Source organism: Mustela putorius, unplaced genomic scaffold (genome assembly GCF_011764305.1).
Source record: "Mustela putorius furo isolate JIRA1106 unplaced genomic scaffold, ASM1176430v1.1 tig00003846_pilon_pilon_pilon, whole genome shotgun sequence".
NCBI lineage: Eukaryota > Metazoa > Chordata > Mammalia > Carnivora > Mustelidae > Mustela > Mustela putorius.
This window is the reverse complement of record NW_025421999.1, coordinates 13,923,590-13,943,289: the sequence shown is the minus strand read 5'-3', so window position 1 is coordinate 13,943,289 and position 19,700 is coordinate 13,923,590. Positions and strand designations below refer to the sequence as shown.

The 19,700-nt window shown below is 37.0% G+C and overlaps 2 long non-coding RNA genes across 3 annotated transcripts in view; one reads left to right on the top strand and one right to left on the bottom strand.

The window, feature by feature from the left end:
- Nucleotides 1-19,700, top strand: part of PKIA — a 92,840-nt gene that overhangs the window by 18,995 nt on the left and 54,145 nt on the right. The window lies entirely within an intron of this gene.
- The window catches only part of LOC106006804, a 106,867-nt gene continuing 101,441 nt past the window's right edge, over nucleotides 14,275-19,700 (bottom strand). The window contains exon 4 of the long non-coding RNA XR_001181074.2: nucleotides 14,275-14,552. This is a non-coding gene — a long non-coding RNA (uncharacterized LOC106006804). The remainder of the gene's footprint in view (nucleotides 14,553-19,700) is intronic.

The following is a 19,700-nucleotide window of genomic DNA, read 5'->3' as shown; positions in this document are numbered from 1 at the left end:
CATGAATACATGTTAACAACATCTACCATTAAAATCTGTGCCACAGAGAGGATTAATCACACCTACAGGTGACTGTACTCTCAAGGCAATATCCGCAAGAATCATGTATGGAAAGGTATACAAATACAGATGGACAGACCTGAGAAACAGAGCACAACACAACACAACAACAAAAGAAAACCAGACTGCGTAAGTGCCAAGGAGTTTGTGCAGGGCTCGAAACAAAACAGAAATCCACCTGGGTCAGAGAGGTATGGGGTTAATTTCTCTTGCTGAGGCTCAGGTTTCCCCTGGATGGGTCTTTAACTTTCAAGTTCAAGTGGAGGAGCATCTTTCTTCTTTGTTAACCAAACATGCCCAGGTAGAGCTGTCTTTCCTTCTGATGGTAGCTACCAGTATATTGCCTGTTGATTCTAGGCTTCCAAGGTTTATCATAAGAAATGGTAGGTGAGAGGAATCTTCATCATGAAAACACACCCAAATTTGAAGTCTGAAACTTTTTTTGATTGGTTAGTGATGTAGGAAAAGACATTAGGTTTCTAAGCCAATGGCCAAGGAGGAATTCTTGAGACATCTTTGACATCTTTGATGCAAAAGGTGTGGGTTTTTTTTGTTTTTGTTTTTTTTTAACAGCATGGGGACGTGACCCGTGGACAGGAAGAGTTGCTCTGGGGTCATAAGGAGTGGCTCATTATATATTTTTAAGTTGGGAGGGGTTAGGGACAGTGTTAAGTCTCCTAAGTATTTTGGAAACAAGGTTTCCAGGATCCTGAGGGGACAGCTATTGTCAGGAAAGGTCATTTATTACTGTTTAGTAAAAACTCAGTCATGAGATCCTTCAGGTGTATATCAGTGGGCCATATGCTTGGGGGATGATTGCCAACATGTATCTTGGGGGGATAGAGATAAAGGAAGTTTCCAAAAGAATTTTTATATGTTAAAGTAGGATTATAGGATCTTGGGAGTCTGTGGGTCGGGCTAGGATTGCCTTTTGCCCTTAGCAAAGTGTCAACATCTAACATCAAGGCAACTGAGTCCCTACAAGAATGGCACTCTGCCTGTTATGAGGACTTGTCAATGGGCTGTAGGTAGTAAGGAAACTTAATAATTTTTCTTCTGCCTTTGTTTCTCCCACATCATTTAGTAGATGTTGGTATTACAGAATCATATGTAGTAACAGGGCATGGTCAAGTTTGTATGAGCATTCATCTCATACTAGGTTTTGAGAATTTAGTAGTTTTTAAACTACTTTTTCTCCTGACAGGTGGCTTCCGACTCTAAAAGTATCTTGACTTATTTATGCACCATACATTCAAAGAATAGTTACTACTCACATATACTGTTCCAGATACTGTACTGGTCACTGGGGAGTCAAGGATGACTAAAACAGTTGTGACTGTCAAGAATTCTCCAATGTATTGAGCCTTTGCTTCTTATTCTTCAAGTGGCATCAATTCTAAGCAACCAAAAGTAAGAGGGATTTGAGTAGCATTTATACCATTATTAAATGTAGATTGGGCCAGATGATTTTTCAAAAAACAGGCTTAATTAAAGAAAGTACAAGAATGTTCTTTAAGCTTTCTCTTCGATGAGCAGTTATCTATCCTTGGGATGTAATAATAGAACTCAGTGAGCAATCCATCAACTACAGCCCCGTGGTATCCAAAATGAACAATGTTTTCTTTAGCCATTGACTTCCTAGAGACACCCAAGGCATTTTAACTTTACTTGCCAAGAAATCACCAGTAAACAGCAATGATGGTAGACATTGACTATTTACTGCCATGGGGTTGAGAAAATTAGTGAGTTACATTACACTACTTGTCAAGCATTTTGACATCTTGGAACAGAAAGTGCTGTTTAAATATAAAGAGCATTTTCTGTTGAATTGCTCATCCATGTGAGGAAATGACCTATCAAGTAATAGAGCAGAGTATAGGAGAACTGTCACAAAGCAAGATTGATTTCTGCTAAAGAGACCTTAAAGTAACTACGAGTTTCAATTTGTGGTTGTTTATAATCATTTGTAAATTATCACGGTAAAAGCCCCATATAAAAAGCTATTTGGATTCATTTTCCGGCACAATTTCCTGGGCATTCCCACCTCCACCCACCCTCACCCCCACCTTTTCTTTCTGGCTCTGTCTTTGTCAGACCAGGAGAGAATAGGTCTCAGGCTTTAATGTGAATCAGGAGATCAGAAAGCTTGTCAAAACAATGATTATGAGGGCCTCACCTGGTAATTGCATTTCTAGGAAATCCTAGGAAATACTTTTTGGTGGTATACATTTGATGACCATTGCTCAAGTTAAAAGGGTTTGGAGATTGGGGAAGAAGAATGAGAAACTTCTGAAACCAGACTCTGTCTTATTTATGGAGCTGTCCAAGTTGTTGGGAAGATAATTGCTCCTGCCCTGGGGAGCCAATTGAAAGTAAATGGCCATCCTCTGAGTGGGTGATTGGCCTAGGGCAGCCTTTGCAGCACTCCTGCTTTTCCCATTCTTAAACCAAGATTTACAGTTTAATAAGCCATTTAGCCTCTCTGCTCCAGTTTTTCTCAGATTCAAAGTAGTAAGGGTAACTTCTCTTCTCTGTTATTAAAAAAAATAACACAAAGCAAAACAAAACACATATATCCTGATGGTACTTTCCCTGCATTGACAGCTCTTTGGATTTATTCATCTATTACTCTGATGTAGTTTAAAAAAAAAAAAAAAGCCATAAAAATTTAGCAAAATCTCTCCATGAAGATTTTATTTGGGCTTCTAAGTTTAAGTATTTAGTTAAAAATAAAAAATACCTGTTCTCTACTGCCTGGGGCTAGAATTTCCTTTTATCTCCCTAAGAGGGAAGAACTAGGCAGGTACAAGTACTTAAAGAGACTTTCTAAAAAGCCCTATCTAGGGGCGCCTGGGTGGCTCAGTGGGTTAAAACCTCTGCCTTCAACTCAGGTCATGATCCCAGCACCCTGGGATCTAGTCCGGCATCGGGCTCTCTGCTCAGCAGGTTACCTGCTTCCTCCTCTCTCTGCCTGCCTCTCTGCTTACTTCTGATCTCTGTCTGTCAAATAAATAAAATCTTTAAAAAAATAAAAAGCCCTATCTATCCACTCCACCACCACTGGCTCTCCACTTTATCCGCCATTCTTTTTAAGGTTTCCATACCAGGAACACCAACCTCCTTGCTGTGCTTTCAAAACACAGCATTCTCCCATCCAAAGGCCCTTGCATTAACAATTTTATCTGCCGGAAACGTTCTGGAAAATTTAAATGCATACAACTAAAATTTTATAATAGAGGGTATAATAATGGGATAAAACTACCTTCAAATCTCTGCTCAAATGCCACCTCATAAGTGAAGGCTTGATCATCCTATAAAAAAATATATTTTGCACGTGAACATACAAGTGCAATATTTACCCTGGCATACATTGACACAATCATGCTCTTATCCCATCCCTGATATATTTTTCTCCATCCATTTATTTCCATCCAACAGACAGCATATTTTAATACTGGTTTATTTATTTTTTCCTTCACAGCTAGAATGCAAATTCCATGATGGTACGGTCGTGGTTTTTCATTGCAGAACCCACAACAATCACTTGCATATAAAGGCCACTCAGTAAATATTTCCAGGAAGGAAGGAAGGAGGAAAAAAAAAAAGATGTTTTTTTGTGTAAGTTTTATTTATTTGAGTGATTTCTACACCCAATGTAGGGCTCAAACTCACAACCCTGAGATCAAGAGTTGGATGCTCTACCAACTGAGCCAGCCAGGTGCCCTGAAAGGTGATATATACTTATAATAGTTTATTCACTGCAATTTTTGGCATCCCTTGTGCTACTTACTCAAATGTCTCTTATACTTCGGTTTTACTTAACTACTGACAGTTCTTTAGAAGCACCATTGCTCATTATGCATGCTATTGCGTCTGCCTTGAATTTTCATTTTTGAACATATTAAAATTATTTTTCTTTAAAAAATGAATCAGATGTCCTGTTCTCCAAAAGTATTTCATGATAAACTTGTTCTTTCTCTGTGTCCCCCTTCTAATCCTCACCCTTATCCTGGCACTTAACCTACTCATTATATTGTCTAATTGAAAGTCATGCCAGCTTTATTGTGAACCACTTGAAAACAGGGTCTGTTCACTATTTCTAGCCTCAAAAGCACAATGCTTGAATGCCTGGCACAGGGCAACTACTCATAAATGTTGAATAAATGAACAATATCTGCCCCCCCCCATCGTGTTAAGATATTCCTCGATGCTCTACACTTCTAAAATTGCCCTGGGATATGAGAGTAATAAGGAATGTTCCTAAAAATCAAGAGAATAGAGACTTATGACCATAACCAGTCTGAAGATCGACTAAGTCAAAGTCTCAAAACTAGAGTAGTTGCCAAACAAGGACAAGGAGAGAGGCATCCAAACTTATTTAGGTAGAGGTAGCAAGATTCTGGTGTCCACACTGCCATGAAGAAAACCATGGCCATATGAAGCTTCTAATACTAATGAAAGTGTATCTCTCATGTATGTGGTATTAGATCATGATACAACTCTTCAGAAAACCTGTTTTTGTACTTTACCTCCTCAGGCATCACTTGGTGTGTAGTGCACAATACATTAATTTTACTATGTAATTGGTTTAGAATCTATTCCCCTAGGGGGAGAAAGATTCTGTCTTAGTCTGATTTTACTGCTTCAACAAAATACCACCAACTGGGTAGTTTCTAAACAACAGCATATTCACTGTTCTGGAGGCTGGGAAGTCCAGGATCAAGGTGCCAGTCAGCATGATCACTTTCTGTTAAGGGTCCTCTTTGGAGTTCTTACACTGGCAATGTCTCCCTCTGTCCTCATATGTTAGAAGGGGCAAAGAATGTCTTGGGAGCCTCTCTTATAAGGCACTAATTTCATTCATCATGGTTCCACTTTCATGATTTAAGCACCTTCCAAAGGCCCCATCTACGAATGCTATCACATTGGACATTAGGATTTCAACCTACAAATTTGGTGGATACATGGACATTCAGACTATAACAGATGCTTAAGGGTCAAAGCTTGTTCTAAAGTTTATAGCCTGGGAGATAGGCAGAATTTGGAGATGTTCAGCTGGTATATAATTTGGTCTTACATGTTTAAAGATGCTAAAGACCCATCCAGCAAATAGACCCTGCACACAATTAAGCAACAACTGTGCTTTGTGAATGAGAGTGTTTGCCTTGGCAGGAAGGTGTTTCTCCTGTATCTATGACTATATCATGCATAATATTAACAAAACACCTAAATATAGGAAATCTGAAGCAAAATTGATAGACCAAAAAAAAAAAAATGCAGAGAAATAAGGTGAATGAATATTGAAGGGCAGAAGTGGTCTATTGGTAGGCTTGGAAATCAACCATGAGTAAGATAAGTTGATTAAACATAGCATAGAAAATTCACAGGAAAAAGTTGGTGAGATCAACTAATAGGCAAAGCAAATAGTTTTTTCAACAGTAACATTTTTGCTATTTCAAAGAGGAAAGGCTGTACATGATAAGAGATAGAGAAAATAACTACAGGAGTTCTTTTCTCAGAAGGCTAGAGCTAAGGCAAAAATGAGAAATCTACCTTAATGTAAGCAAGGAATCACTGTCAGGAAATGACAGTTGTAGAAAACAAGAAAAGGGAGACTCAGAGTCCTGAACCAGGAGATAAGAACTTGCCTGGTTTATTCATTTAAAAAAAAATTTTTTTTTAAAGATTTTATTTATTTATTTGACAGAGAGCACAAGCAAGGAGAATAGCAGATGGAGAGTGAGAAGCATGCTCCCTAATCAGCAGGGAGCCCAATGTGGGGCTTGATCCCAGGACCCTGGGATCATGACTTGAGCCAAAGGCAGAAGTTTAACCAACTGAGCCACCCAGGCACCGCTTGCCTGGTTTATTCATAAATAATTGGACTCAATTTACCTTGGTTCTTATATTTCTTGGGAACTGGTAAATGTATTCTCACTGTAGTACTTGTTGTCTCTCACCTGCATTAAAATGGGCAATATCTAACATTTTGTTGTATATTCCTTGAACCCAGTTATAAAACAGCAGTAAATAAGCTATGGCCTCCAGGCCAAATTCATGATTGAGCTAAGAATGGTAATTAACATTTTCAGATGGTAGTTAAGAAAAGAAAAAGAAAAAAACAAGCAGAGCATTCAACAGAGACCTAGATAGTTTACAAAGACAAAAGTATTTGTTACCTGGAGGGTTTAAATTTTTAGGGGTAGAATTAATATTCACATTTACTTTATATGTGTAAATGAATATGATAAAGAGATAATGAATAACAAATGAATATTGTATATCTATAATGAATGTGAAGATATATATATATATATATATATATATATATATATATACAATTCAGTATATTGTAAGAGAACAGTTTTGTCTTACACATTATAGGATTTCATATCCTACAAGTGGATTGCTAGATAAAAGAAAGGAAAAGTTTCTAGTTCATTGGGGTTAAGAAGAGAGACTAATCAGCCAAATTCACTTCCTTTTTGCCATTATAACACCACAGAAGAAAATGAAGTTAAAACTGTAAACCTTGGGGTGCCTGGGTGGCTCAGGTCATGATCTCAGGGTCCTGGGATCCAGGCCCAGGCCCGCATCAGGCTCTCACCTCAGAGGGAGCCTGCTCCACCCCTTCCTCACCCCCGCCCCTCTCTGCCTGCCTCTCTGTCTACTTGTGATCTCTCTCTCTCTGTGTCAAATAAGTACATAAAATCTTAAAAAAAAAAAAAAAAAAAAAAAAAACCCTGTAAACGTGATTGTGGGAGATACATGGAAGAAATGAATTAAAAAGACAATGAAAGGGTATAAGCCACTTTTTTCAGAGCTCTAATGGTAGGAGTAAAGAAATAGTAATTGTAGGTCCCTGTTGGTATCAGTAGGTTGTCTTTCAGTCTGAGGTTTCTCTGCTATCCCTGCTGCTGTCCCTGCCCCAAAAAAGTGTCAGAGAGGATGAGAAGTCTATCTTCCAAGCTCTTATTAAGAGAGATGTTGAACAAATAGACCCACAGACACACATAAATACATATCTACATCTCTTTTGGATGGTAGTATTTAATAGCTTCTTTTGTTTTTGCGTGTAAAACCCTTCAAACAGCTTCCTCTACTCAGATGCCCATAGGGCCAAGCAAATTGGGCCAGGTCACAGGTAAGAGAGAAGGAAGAGGCCTGTGGCAAAGTGGAGAGATTGTGCCCTTCCTAAAAGAATTTAAATTCTATTAAATTAAAAGAAAAGAAATAAAGCATGTGGAAGTTTTCAACCTGTTCTTTTTTATTAACCTCGCCAATTTTTTTCTGGCAACTGAAGCGGAAGGAGGATTCCTTTCAGTTGTTACCTTTCTTGAAAGGGTTCATTCTAACCCAATTCAGCCTAAACTCAACATTCCTGCATTTCCTGTTTGAATTCATCTTCTATCTCCCTTTAACTTTCCAAATTCCTACTGATGGCAAATAGTTACCATTCTTAGTCACCATTGTTTTAAAAAAATATTTATTTATTTATTTGGTAGAGAGACACACAGGAGAGAGGGAACACAAGCAGAGGGAGTGACAGAGGGAGGAGCAGTCTCCCTGCTGAGCAGGGATTCCCAATGTGGGACTCAGCCCAGAATCCTGGGATCATGACCTGAGCCTAAGGCAGATACTTAACCACTGAGACACCCAGGCACCTCCTTAGTCACCAGTTATTGAGAATTTAAATACATGCTAATAAATTTTTTCAGTATTCAATTCATAAGTATTGCCCACATTTTACCAATAAAAATAAAGAGACTTAGAGAAGATAAGTAATTTGTCAGAAGTACAGTTAGCAAGTGGGTAAGTCTAGGATTCAGGCACAAAAGGTTCAATCCCATGCTCTTGACCATGAAGTTTAACCCTCCTGAAAGAAGTTAACCCCTATTCAAGGGAAATGAGGGGCAGATGCTGGCTCCCTTTGTAGAACAGCTGCCAGAGGGGAAAGTTCAATGGAAATGTATTCCCACTGAACTTCTCTGTTCAATGAACATGTTCATTCCATTGCATTAAACAGTAACACATCCTTGTTAAACATAATCACTCTTTTTTTTTTTTTTTTTTTAAAGTAAGCTCTATGCCCAACATGGGGCTTGAACCCATGACCCTGAGATTAAAAGTCACATGCTCTACCTACTGAAGCAGCCAGGTACCCCAAACATAATTTCCTTTTGATTCAAACTTTGTAATTACTTCAGAAACTTCAGTGAATAATTTACAAAATATAAAATACTTTTTGTCTTTAACTTTCAGGGCTTTTAAAGAAAAGGATGATACTGCTTTCTTTTAAATGGGTAGATAATTTTGTCATTTTCTCTACGTATTTTAATGTGAACGTCTATTAAAGTATTGCAAATTACCAACTGTATTATACTTTACATATGTAAATATATACACACGTGCACACACACACACACACATACCACTTTCCTCAACATTAACTTAATCTGAAATATAGTTCATATGTTTTCCTGGTTAGTCCAGATTTATTCAAATGATGAATGACAAAGACATGTTTTAACACTAGTTTTTGCTAACTCTAACTTCTATGTTCATCTTGAATAAACTAAGTTTTCTTTATTAATATTTTCTGACCTCTTCAGTCCTATTGAAATTTGGATTTTTCAAATGATTCCCCTACTATTTTCAACAGAAATTTAGCTTTCTCTTTCTCTAGTACAAGAAAGCCAGTCTGCTCCTTACATTTATGCCACTTTCTGATTATTATTCTACCTTCTCTGTCCTCCCCTAATTTGAATTTAATGTTAGGAAGTAATGTTGGCCCTCTCCTGTTCAAGTCACTGCTGTATTCTCAGTAACAGTGACCACTTGCCTTCCTGAATGAGGTCAACTACAGCTCACTAAGCCCCTTATCATTTTTATAGTTTCATCATCTCTCTTTATCTATGCCATGACCTCATTTTTCACCCATATCTCAAAATTCAAACTTCGGGGACTCCAGTGGAACAATAATCAGGGGTCTAATGAACTTGAGATAACCAGAAGTTCAAATATTGTAAGCATTAGTAATATAAAAGTCCAACACCTATCTGTTCTGCAAGTTAATATGTGACTAATATTAAAATTTGTAGCCTGCTTTTTTCCGAAATGTATTATATCCCTATTATACACCAGGCACTGATTTCCTTGTTTCATTCTTTTCCCAATTAGTGAAAATTTAAAAAAAAATAAAATTTGTTTTCCAATCACTGAATGACAACTTAGGTTTAAAAAAATGCTGTGGTATGTGTTGTTAAAAAAACAAAATACAACTGAGCAAATTTGAAGAACTAATTGGCTTTATTCAACAAGCCATGAATCAGGCAGCATCCCAACTAGCAAATAGAAGGGAACTCCAAGAGTTGCTGGAAAGGAAAGATTTTTAAAGGCAGAAAGGGGTAGAACAGGGAAATCATTATCAAAAGAAAAGATTATTTCAGGCAAGGTCACATCCTTTGGGGGAAGGCAGGGTGGATTACCTCACTAGTGCTGACTGGGAAATTTCAGACTGACTGGTTAGGATTATATTCTTAGGAGAGGTTGAAACTGCAGTTAGGTTAGGTAGATATTAAGTCTTGGTTTACTGATACATGGCTTAGCCCAAGTGACTCTATTTTGAGTTGTTGTTTCTTTTTCAGCAGTACCAGATACCAAGTTGTCCCTCCTTCCCATTCTTAGTTTTGTGATCCCCACTCATACCATTATCTTTTAAATTCTGTTACTTTTCACCTTGGCCCTTATGATAGTCTCTGTCTACTTACTTATCATTTCTTCCCCATCTGTTAATCTTCTAAAATACAGTAATAACAGTTGTGAGAAATGGTGCATAATTAGGTGGCTGCTTACTTCCCTTAAGGGCACATCAAAGATGCAGAATGTTGGAGAGGGGTCCCTCACCACCTGCTGATTAAAAGGTCTCAGAACCTAGAATTTCTACATTCAGAATGGGAGACCCAGCACAGAAATGGGATGAGAAAGTGCCATTGAAGGGCTTATGAACATTTCATTGACTTTTCAGGAAATGTACACATTTACATGTGCACAGAATTTTCAGTGTGATGTCAATGAGATTCTCAGAATCTCTTGAATACTGTGTCTTGAATACAGGGGAAGGAACTCTTATTCCAGAAATTCAGAAATTTACTTTTGAATAATATAACACAAGTCTTCCAATACAAATCTGAGAGCTTGTATACTTAGACCAAATTGTTTATATCCCTTATAGTAGTGTTTCTGCCAAACTGCCCCATGTGCTTTTGGCTTACATAATAGACAACAGCAAGAATTTCTTTTCTATCTATTTGTAAAGGTCCTCTTTCATCCTTTATACATAGACTATACAAATGTACACAATGTCTTATGTATTATTTCATAGGTTAACAGATGCTTGGAGCCCAGTATTAAGTTCCATGGACTCTACGCTAACAATTATTTATAAAGAATAAACTAATTCTTTGGAAACCAGACTCTATATATTTCTCACATTCCCTGTTTCCCAGTTATTCCCTCTCACCATTTCATAAATTCTTTTGATATTTCTTCTGTATCATTTGTACTAGAGTGAAAAGAACAAGATGTTTTTGTTTTGTCTATACCTTCACAGAAGTGTTACGGTATAGGCCTAGAAGCTTGCGTGTGAGATGCCAGTGATGATCAAACTGAGAGAATCTCTTAATGGATGTAGTTTTCCTCCTTCAGTTACCTGGAGATTGTTTTCCAGTGCTAAAACCAGAACATTCTGAATATAGCTTTAGTTAAGAGAGCCATTTTTAACTTCCATTATAATTTTGTTATTCATTAATCTGTCAATGGACATCTGGGCTTTTTCCATAGTTGGTTATTGTGGACATTGCTGCTGTAAATATTGGGGTGCAGGTACTTGTTTGAATCACTATGTTTGTATCCTTTGGATAAATCCCAAGTAGTGCAATTGCTGGGTTGTAGGGTAGTTCTACTTGTATCTTTTTGAGGAACCTCCATATTGTTTTCCAGAGTGGCTGCACCAGTTTGCATTCCCACCAACAGTGTAAGAGGGTTCCCTTTTCCTGCATCCTTGCCAGCATCTGTTGTTTCCTTAGTTATTATTTTAGGCTATTCTTACTGGTATAAGGTGGTATCTCTTTGTGGTTTTGATTTGTATTTCCTTGATGCCGAGTGATACTGAGCATTTTTTTTCATGTGTCTGTTAGCCATTTGGATGTCTTCTTTGGAGAAATGTCTGTTCATGTCTTCTGCCCATTTGTTGATGGGATTCTTTGTTTTTTGGGTGCTGAGTTTGATAAGTTCCTTATAGATTTTAGGTACTAACCCTTTATCTGATACATCATTTATGAATATCTTCTCCCATCCCATAGGTTGCCTTTTAGTTTTGTTGATTGTTTCCTTTGCTGTGCAAATGCTTTTTATCCTGATGAAGTACCAATAGTTCATGTTGCTTTTGCTTCCTTTGCCTCTGGAGATATGTCTAAGCAAGAAGTTGCTGTGGTTGAGGTCAAAGAGATTGCTGCCTGTGTTCTCTTCTAGGATTTTGATGGATACCTGCCTCACATTTAGGTTTTTCATCCATTTTGAGTTTATCTTTGTGTATGGTATAAGAAAGCTGTCCACTTTCATTCTCCTGCATGTGGCTGTCCAATTTTCCCAATACTATTTGTTGAAGAAACTGTCTTTTTCCACTGGATATTCGTTCCTGCTTTGTTGAATATTAGTTGACCAAAGAGTTGAAGGGTTCTTTGGGTTCTCTATTCTGTTCCATTGTTCTGTGTGTCTGTCTTTGTGCCAGTACCATTCTGTCCTGATGATTATAATGCTTTGTAATACAGCTTGAAGTCTGAAATTGTGATCCCTCCAGACTTGGTTTTCTTTTTCTTTTTTCCTTTTCTTTTCTTTTTTAAAGATTTTGTTTATTTATTGGGGGGGGGGCATGAGCACATGAACAGGGGTGGGTGGGGAGGGGCAGAGGGAGAGGGAGAAGCAGACTCCCATCTGAGCAGGGAGCCCCAAGCGGGGCTTGATCCCAGGATCCTGACATCATGATCTGAGCTGAAGGCAGACATTTAACTGACTGAGCCACCAAGGTTCCCCTTTTGTTTTCTTTTTCAGCATTACTTCGGCTATTCAGGGTCTTTTCTGGTTCCATGCAAATTTTAGAATTGTTTGTTCCAGCTCTTTGAAAAAATGCTGTTGGTATTTTGATAGAGATTGCATTGAATGTGTAGAGTGCTTTGGGTAGCATAGGCATTAACAGTATTTGCTCTTCCAGTCCATGAGCATGGAATATTTTTCCATTTCTTCATGTCATCCTTAATTTCTTTCATGAGTATTCTGTAGTTTTCTGAGTACAGATTCTTTGCTTCTTTGGTTGGATTTATTCCTAGGTATGTTATGGTTTTGGGTACAATTGTAAATGGGATCAATTCCTTGATTTCTCTTTCTGCTACTTCATTCTTACTGTATAGAAATGCAACGAGCTTCTGTACATTGATTTTTATATCCTTCGATTTTGCTAAATTACCTTAGTGGTTCTAGCAATTTTTTGGTGGAGTCTTTCAGGTTTTCTACATGTTGTCTGTGAAGAGTGAAAGTTTGACTTCTTTGCTGATTTGGATGCCTTTTAATTCTTTTTGTTGTCTGATTGCTGAGGCTAGGACTTCAGTATTATATTGAACACAGTGGTGAGAATGGACATCCCTGTCGTGTTCTTGACCTAAGGGGAAAAGCTCTCAGCTGAGAGCTGATATTTGCTTTGGGTCTTTCATAAATGACTTACGATATTGAGGTATGTTCCCTCTATCCCTATATTGTGGAGGGCTTGTTCGCTTGTTTGTTTGTTTGTTTTTTATCAAGAAAGAATCCTGTATTTTGTCGAATGCTTTTTCTGCATCTATTGAGAGAACCATTGTTCTTATTCTTTCTTAATGTGGTGCATCATGTAAATTGATTTGCAGATGTTGAATCACCCCTGCAACCCAGAAATAAATCCCACTTGGTCATAGTGAATAATTCTTTTAAGGTATAGTTGGACCCTATCAGATAATACATTGGTGAGAATTTTTGCATGCATGTTCATTAGGGATATTGCTCTATAATTCTTCTTTTTAGTGGGGTCTTTGTCTGGTTTTGGGACAAGGTAATGTTGGCCTCATAGAATGACTGTGGAAGTTTTCCTCCTATTTATATCTTTTGCCAACAGTTTCAGAAGAATAGGTGTTAATTCTTTTTTAAATGTTTGGTAGAATTCCCCTGAGAAGTCATCCAGCCCTGGATTCTTGTTTATTGGGAGATTTTTGATTACTGATTCAATTTCTTTGCTGATTATAGGTCTGTTCAGGTCTTCTATTTCTTCTCACTGCAGTTTTGGTAGTTTATATGTACAAATGCTTTTTTTAAAATTCAGCATTTAATAATTCTATTGTTTCCCAGTCCTAGTCTCTGGAGGAAACTTTTGGGGCTATCTTTTGGACTCTTAGAAGATGGTACCTAGCAAGCAGAACCAGGTTACTTTGGATAAGAACTAAAGAACATGAATTGTGAGCTAAGCTAGAAATGCTATTGTCATAGCAACCTCCAAAGATTTCAGAGAAAAGGGATGGCTTGGATTTTTTTTTTTTTTAACGGAGATGACTAACTGACTAAGGTCTTTTTTTTTTTTTTTTTTAAGATTTATTTATTTATTTGACAGAGAGAGACACTGTGAGAGAGGGAACACAAGCAGGGGGAGTCGGAGAGGGAGAGGCAAACTTCCCGGTGAGCTGGGAGCCAGATGTGGGGCTTGATCCCAGGATCCTGGGATCATGACCTGAGCCGAAGGTGGACACTCAAAAACTGAGCCACCCAGGCACCCCCGCAAGATCCTTTTTGAAATAGTTCTGATATAGTAAGATACAATAAGTTTGAAAATGAGTTTTACTCAAAAATTGTGATAAACTGTCATAACCTTAAGATCAAAAGTGAGAATCCTTAGTTTAGGCTTAGCACATTTTGTGTACTGATTATGTTTTAGTGATATAATGCTGATGTGATGCCAGTCTGTCTTCCCTGAATATAATAATTTATTTTATAATAAAATATTAATAATAATATAGTTCTGTAATGATAATAATGGTTATTCTTAATTTAAAAGCTTCATTCTTTTTGTCGAGAGATTTAAAATATTTTTCTGATTCTTTTTTTTTTTTTTAAAGATTCCATTTATTTATTTGACAGACAAAGATCACAAGTAAGCAGAGAGGCAGGCAGAGAGAGGGGGAAGCAGACTCCCCGCCAAGCAGAGAGCCCGATGTGGGGCTCGATGTGTTTTCAGTGTTCTTCTGTGACACTGTAAATAACCTCCTGGAAACAGAGGCCTATGGAAATACTGTCACCATCAATAGATATTGTTATAACTTCTTCCTTGGAAAGGGTGTATTCCATCAGTCTCATTGCTTCACTTGTTAAGCTGAATTGCCATCCTAAGTGACAGATTTTTTCCACGACCAAGCTTCCTGCAAGGAATTATATATTTAATCCCATTCTGTTTGGGTTTAGATCAAGAATACCCCTTAGATTACTTTATGAAAACTATTTTACTGTAGTTTACAAAAGCTGGCCAGCCTACTGGCCATGTGGTGTTTTGACTGTTTCCTGAATAGCTAATGAAACCCATGGCTTTGTATTGCACTAATGTACCAAAACTGCTCATTTTTTGATAATGCTAAAACCATGAGGGCTACTTGACTTCACTTGGAAAATCTGTCTCTCTTATGGCACCATTCCAGTGGTGATAACTTTGGCATCTTGCACAAGTAAGTACCCTAGATATAGGGCCATATAGTTAAGGAGGAAAAGATAGTCAGTAATTACATTAAAGAGGATAATTTTTTTTCAGTTGAGGTAAACTTATATAAATCTGGGTTTATAATAAATAGCAATATACCCCGAGTATCATATTTCTCATACCACATACAAAATGTTGAATCTAGTTTTCTATGTAATATTAAAAAAAACACATATACACAGTTAAATCACCTATTATCTTAAAATAAGGGACTGTGTGGCAGCATCAGGAAGCATTATTAAGTGAGCCAAAATTAACAAGGTGTGGGGCTGAGTTTGAAACCTGTGCAGTTTAGACCTCATCACTGAAACTGGCACCAGATTGTCTTTAGAACTAATACCTGTTCACTCAGTTCCCAAACCAATTAAATATATACCATAAATATTTTGATTCTTCTAACCCATTTAGTGTGTTTTCTGAAACCACTGGTAAACTAACCTTTTTGACCATCTACTGAGGAGAGAGGTCATGTTATAAATAAATGGAAGTACTGATTCTATTTCCATCTTTCAGTACTTGACCACAAAATTAAACCTCAGATTTTTAAAAGACTTTTATTTATTTATTTATTTATTTATATGACAGAGAGAGAGATCACAAGTAGGTGGGGCGGGGGGGCAGGGAAGCAGGCTCCCTACTGAGCAGAGAGCCCGATGTGGGGCTCAATCCCAGGACCCTGAGATCATGACCTGAACCGAAGGCAGAGGCTTAACCCACTGAGCCACCCAGGTGCCCCTAAACCTCAGATTTCTAAAGAAGTATTTAGTTATTATGACAATGTATGAATGGGATCTGTCCACTCATTCATTCAGCACTTACTTCGTGAGCTGCTACTTGATATAAAATTGCTAGTGAGTTAAAAAAAAATGTTTGAGGAGCTTCCTGTTCAGTTAGTCATGCAGCTCATCATCACTCGTACTGATGTTTTGAATCAGGAAAATAAAAGAGCTAAACCAGTATTCTTAAGTTTTTCACCCAAGTGGCCATCAGGAGCGTAGAAGGGAAGACTTTAGTCACTGAAGAATATGTGACTTCTTTATAGTAAATTAATATGTATCTTAATCATCTACATTTCAATTGAGGAAAAATTAATCTAACAAATCTTTCCATAGAACCCCTACTGCTTTGACTCAGATAAAACTTGCTGCTAATTTGAGGCTTTCTAAAATTAAAGTCATAAGATAAGTTGAGTAATTAATCACCTTGAAATTTAGGAAAGTGACTGACGTGGACTAGCTAAGATGTTGTTTGCACCAATTTGATTTATATAATCTTGCCCTAGTCACTTTTTAAAAAATCAGCCAGAAAATTAAAAAAAAAAATTCTACCTTCAAATATTATTAAACGTCCTGATGAAGTTTTCCAGATTAATCTGAATGGATTTATAAAATTTGATAAAATTTATAAAATTTGATTCCAGATTAATCTGAATGGATTTATAAAATTTGATAAAAGGGGAACATCTAAATTTAATTTATTTAACTTACTAAACAGCAACATATTTTGTCCAATTTACTTAACTTCAGAATTTTCATTTAAACCAGGAGAAGCACTTTTATTGGCCTATTTTCTTTTCTAACATTCTAATACTAAATTGTTGTTAAATATTTTCATAAAATTATTAATAAAATGTTTTCATACCCAATCTGGAGGTACCTGGGTCTCTCAGTGGTTAAATGGCAACTCTTGGTTTTAGCTCAGATCATGATCTCCCTGTTGTGGGATGCAGCCCTTTGCTGGGCTTTGCACTCAGCATAGAGTCTGCTTGAGATTCTCCCTCTCCCTCCAGCTGACGCTATCTCTTTCTATCTCAAATAAAAAATTTAAAAAAAAGAAAAAAGACACAACCTGAGCTTGCTAAGTGGTATAAAATTAATAAAATTACTAAAAACTGTACCTCACTGGAATCTAGTGTGTTACAGGATTTTTTTTGTACACTTAGCTCTTCAATTGATTTGTTTTGGATTCTGGGTAAGTATTTGGTACCTTGGTTAAGTGAGCTTGTGAAGAAATTTTGATCTATACATCCACTTCACATCGAGCTAATGGCTATGTTCACCAGTATTTTGTGGAAAGAATAGGTTACAGAGTGAAGAATGCTGGGTTTCCTTAAGAGCAATGCACTGTAATGCGTACATAAAGACTAAGCAATTACCAGGGAGAAATGGGCCCGTTAACAACGGCCAAATATATGCAACTCTCTTCTTTTGCTGAAAATCTGTCCTAGTTTCCTGCCATTGTGTATTAAAATAATATTGCATTTTCCACTAATGTTACTATTATAATTCATGGGATACGTTTCCTACCAAAGACACTGCATCCACAATATATTATAAAAGCAAAGGTATGATTATAAGATATCATATTCAACTCATTAAAGTAATAGAAGTCCCATGTATTTGAAAAGGATATACTTATGGGTGTTTGTGTGAGTTACATTACTGGCATCTTTTAAAAAAAACTGTCCAGTGAGGGGCTGGCTCACTCAGTTAAGCAACTGACTCTTGGTTTCAGCTTAGGTCATGTCTCAGAGTCATGAGATTGAGCCCTGTGTTGGGCAGGGTCCACTAGGGACTATCTTTCTCACTTCCTCTGCCACTTCCCCCTGCTCACTCTCTTTCTTTTTCAAATAAATAAATAAATCTTTAAAAAAAAAAAACCAAAAAACTGTCCAAGAAAGTTTGGAGTAATGAATTTTCACATAGCATGAGGAGGTAATCAGAATCATTCTCCCATATTTCTTTAATTCTGAGGTACCATATGTTGTATAATATGCCCTTAAATTAGTAACACTTTTTTTTGGAAATAGAAAAAGCGGTTATAGCAAGTATGCACATTAGGAAAAAAAATTCGGTTTTTATAATGATAAAATGTTATCAAAATGCAGTAAATATTTTTATTTACTTTAAAATTAAATTTAAATTTAAGCTTAAATTCTACAGCAATTGTTAGAAGTTTTTATTACATAGTCTTTGTTGAAGATAATTTATAATTTACTATGATTGATTTAGAAATTTCCATCCATTTTAAAATTCAGAACTTTGGTTAAAACCATCAATTATCTGAAATTCTGTCTCAGTGTATGAGAGGTCAGTGCCTCAGTTGATCCTGTAGTGAGTTTCGTGGAGGGTACAGCAGGTAGAGTCCTTGCTGAGTAATTTAGTGATGGTGAATGATGAATTGCTCCCAAGTTTGCTCATGATTCTGATCCTTTGAAATCACTGAAATACCAAAAGAATGAGTATACAGCTACAAGGAAGAGTGAATATTTTAGCTTACTCACAGTCTCTTTGAAGCAAAGGGACATTTTGTGCCTAGGTGTAAAGAAATATATTTCTGGGAAAAAAATTCTCCTTACAGTTAGAGATAGTGAACTCGGGAGCTTCATTTATTGCTAGTGAGAGTTTGGAGCCCTCTGGATATTGATTGACATGATGGGCTTATTTTAATCAGCAGTTACAAAGATTGACTTAGACATCAATAAGTAGAATACTAAGTAAAAAATCAGCTTTTCCTGCTTGTACAAAACTTAGATACATCCTATCAAGTGGCAGAATTAAATAGGCAAGGGAAAATTTATTCAAGACTACTGCAATAGGGGAGAGATTGGACTCAACTCTGCTGAAAAAAAAAAAAAAAAGGCTGGAAAGTTTTTCAGTGCTGGGGTGAATTAGTGGAATGGTAACTGGAAGACTCCAAGTGGGGAGATTGGTCAGAGGCAATTATGTCACCAGTGGTTTCTAACTGGCACTTCTTGGAGAAGACTCTTACCCATAGAGAATGGGGGTGCTATCTTTCTTGAATATGTTTCAAACATATGGCTCCAAGGTCATTGAGAAAGATATTCCTTGGTTGTAAAACTATTAAAAGTTGGAAAAGATTTATATCTCAACAGGACAGAGAAAGAATTTACAGTTGCACTTTTTTTTTTTTTTTTTTTTTTTTTTTTAAAGCAAATGCTTTAAGTAAAGAGAGGTTAGGGGCATGTAGTCAGGAAGAAACTGTCTAAAACTTAGTCACACAGTGCCTGGGTTGCTCAGTCCTGAAGCGTCTGCCTTAGGTTCAAGTTATGATCCCAAGACCCTGGGACTGAGCTCTGCATGGGACTCCCTGCTCAGTGGGAAGCCTGCTTCTCTCTCTCCCGCTCTCCCTGCTTGTGTTCCCTCTCTTGCTGTCTCTCTGTCAAATAAATAAATAAAATCTTAAAAAATAAATAAAGTTTAGTCATGCTGAGAGGAATGTAAGGCTGGTTGATTGACCTATACCTGGAATGCAGGTACAGATCTATTGCCAACTCTAGAGAAAAGCCTATAAGAACAGGAAGGTCTCCTAATCTCCCATTCTCCCTAATCTGATTTAATGCTTCACTTATGTGTTCTCTTAGGGGCATAGTCCTACCATTCCCAGAATTTATGAGGTCTGATTGCAATTTTTTTGTCTCTTTACTACAGTTGACACTAGACTATAAGCTTCATGAGGACAGGGATCCTGTTTACATTTCTAATCAAGGCCTACTGTAATGCTTCCCACTCTATAGTAGCTCAAATGATGCCTGCTAAAATAAACTGAATTCTGAAAAATTTAGAAAAAAGTAGCTGAGCTGGGAAGTAAGAATGTGGGAATTAAAAATGAATTATGAGTCTTCAGTTTGGTAATGAATATGATCAGAGACCATGTATGTATTCCTAGAAGGTATGAACTATACTAGTAAATCTTAGAAAACTGAAAGTGGGCCACGCACTGTGAAGATAATAATAATAAAAGGAACTCACATTGAATGTTCTCTACCTTCAGCTAGCATATCAGATTTAGTTTA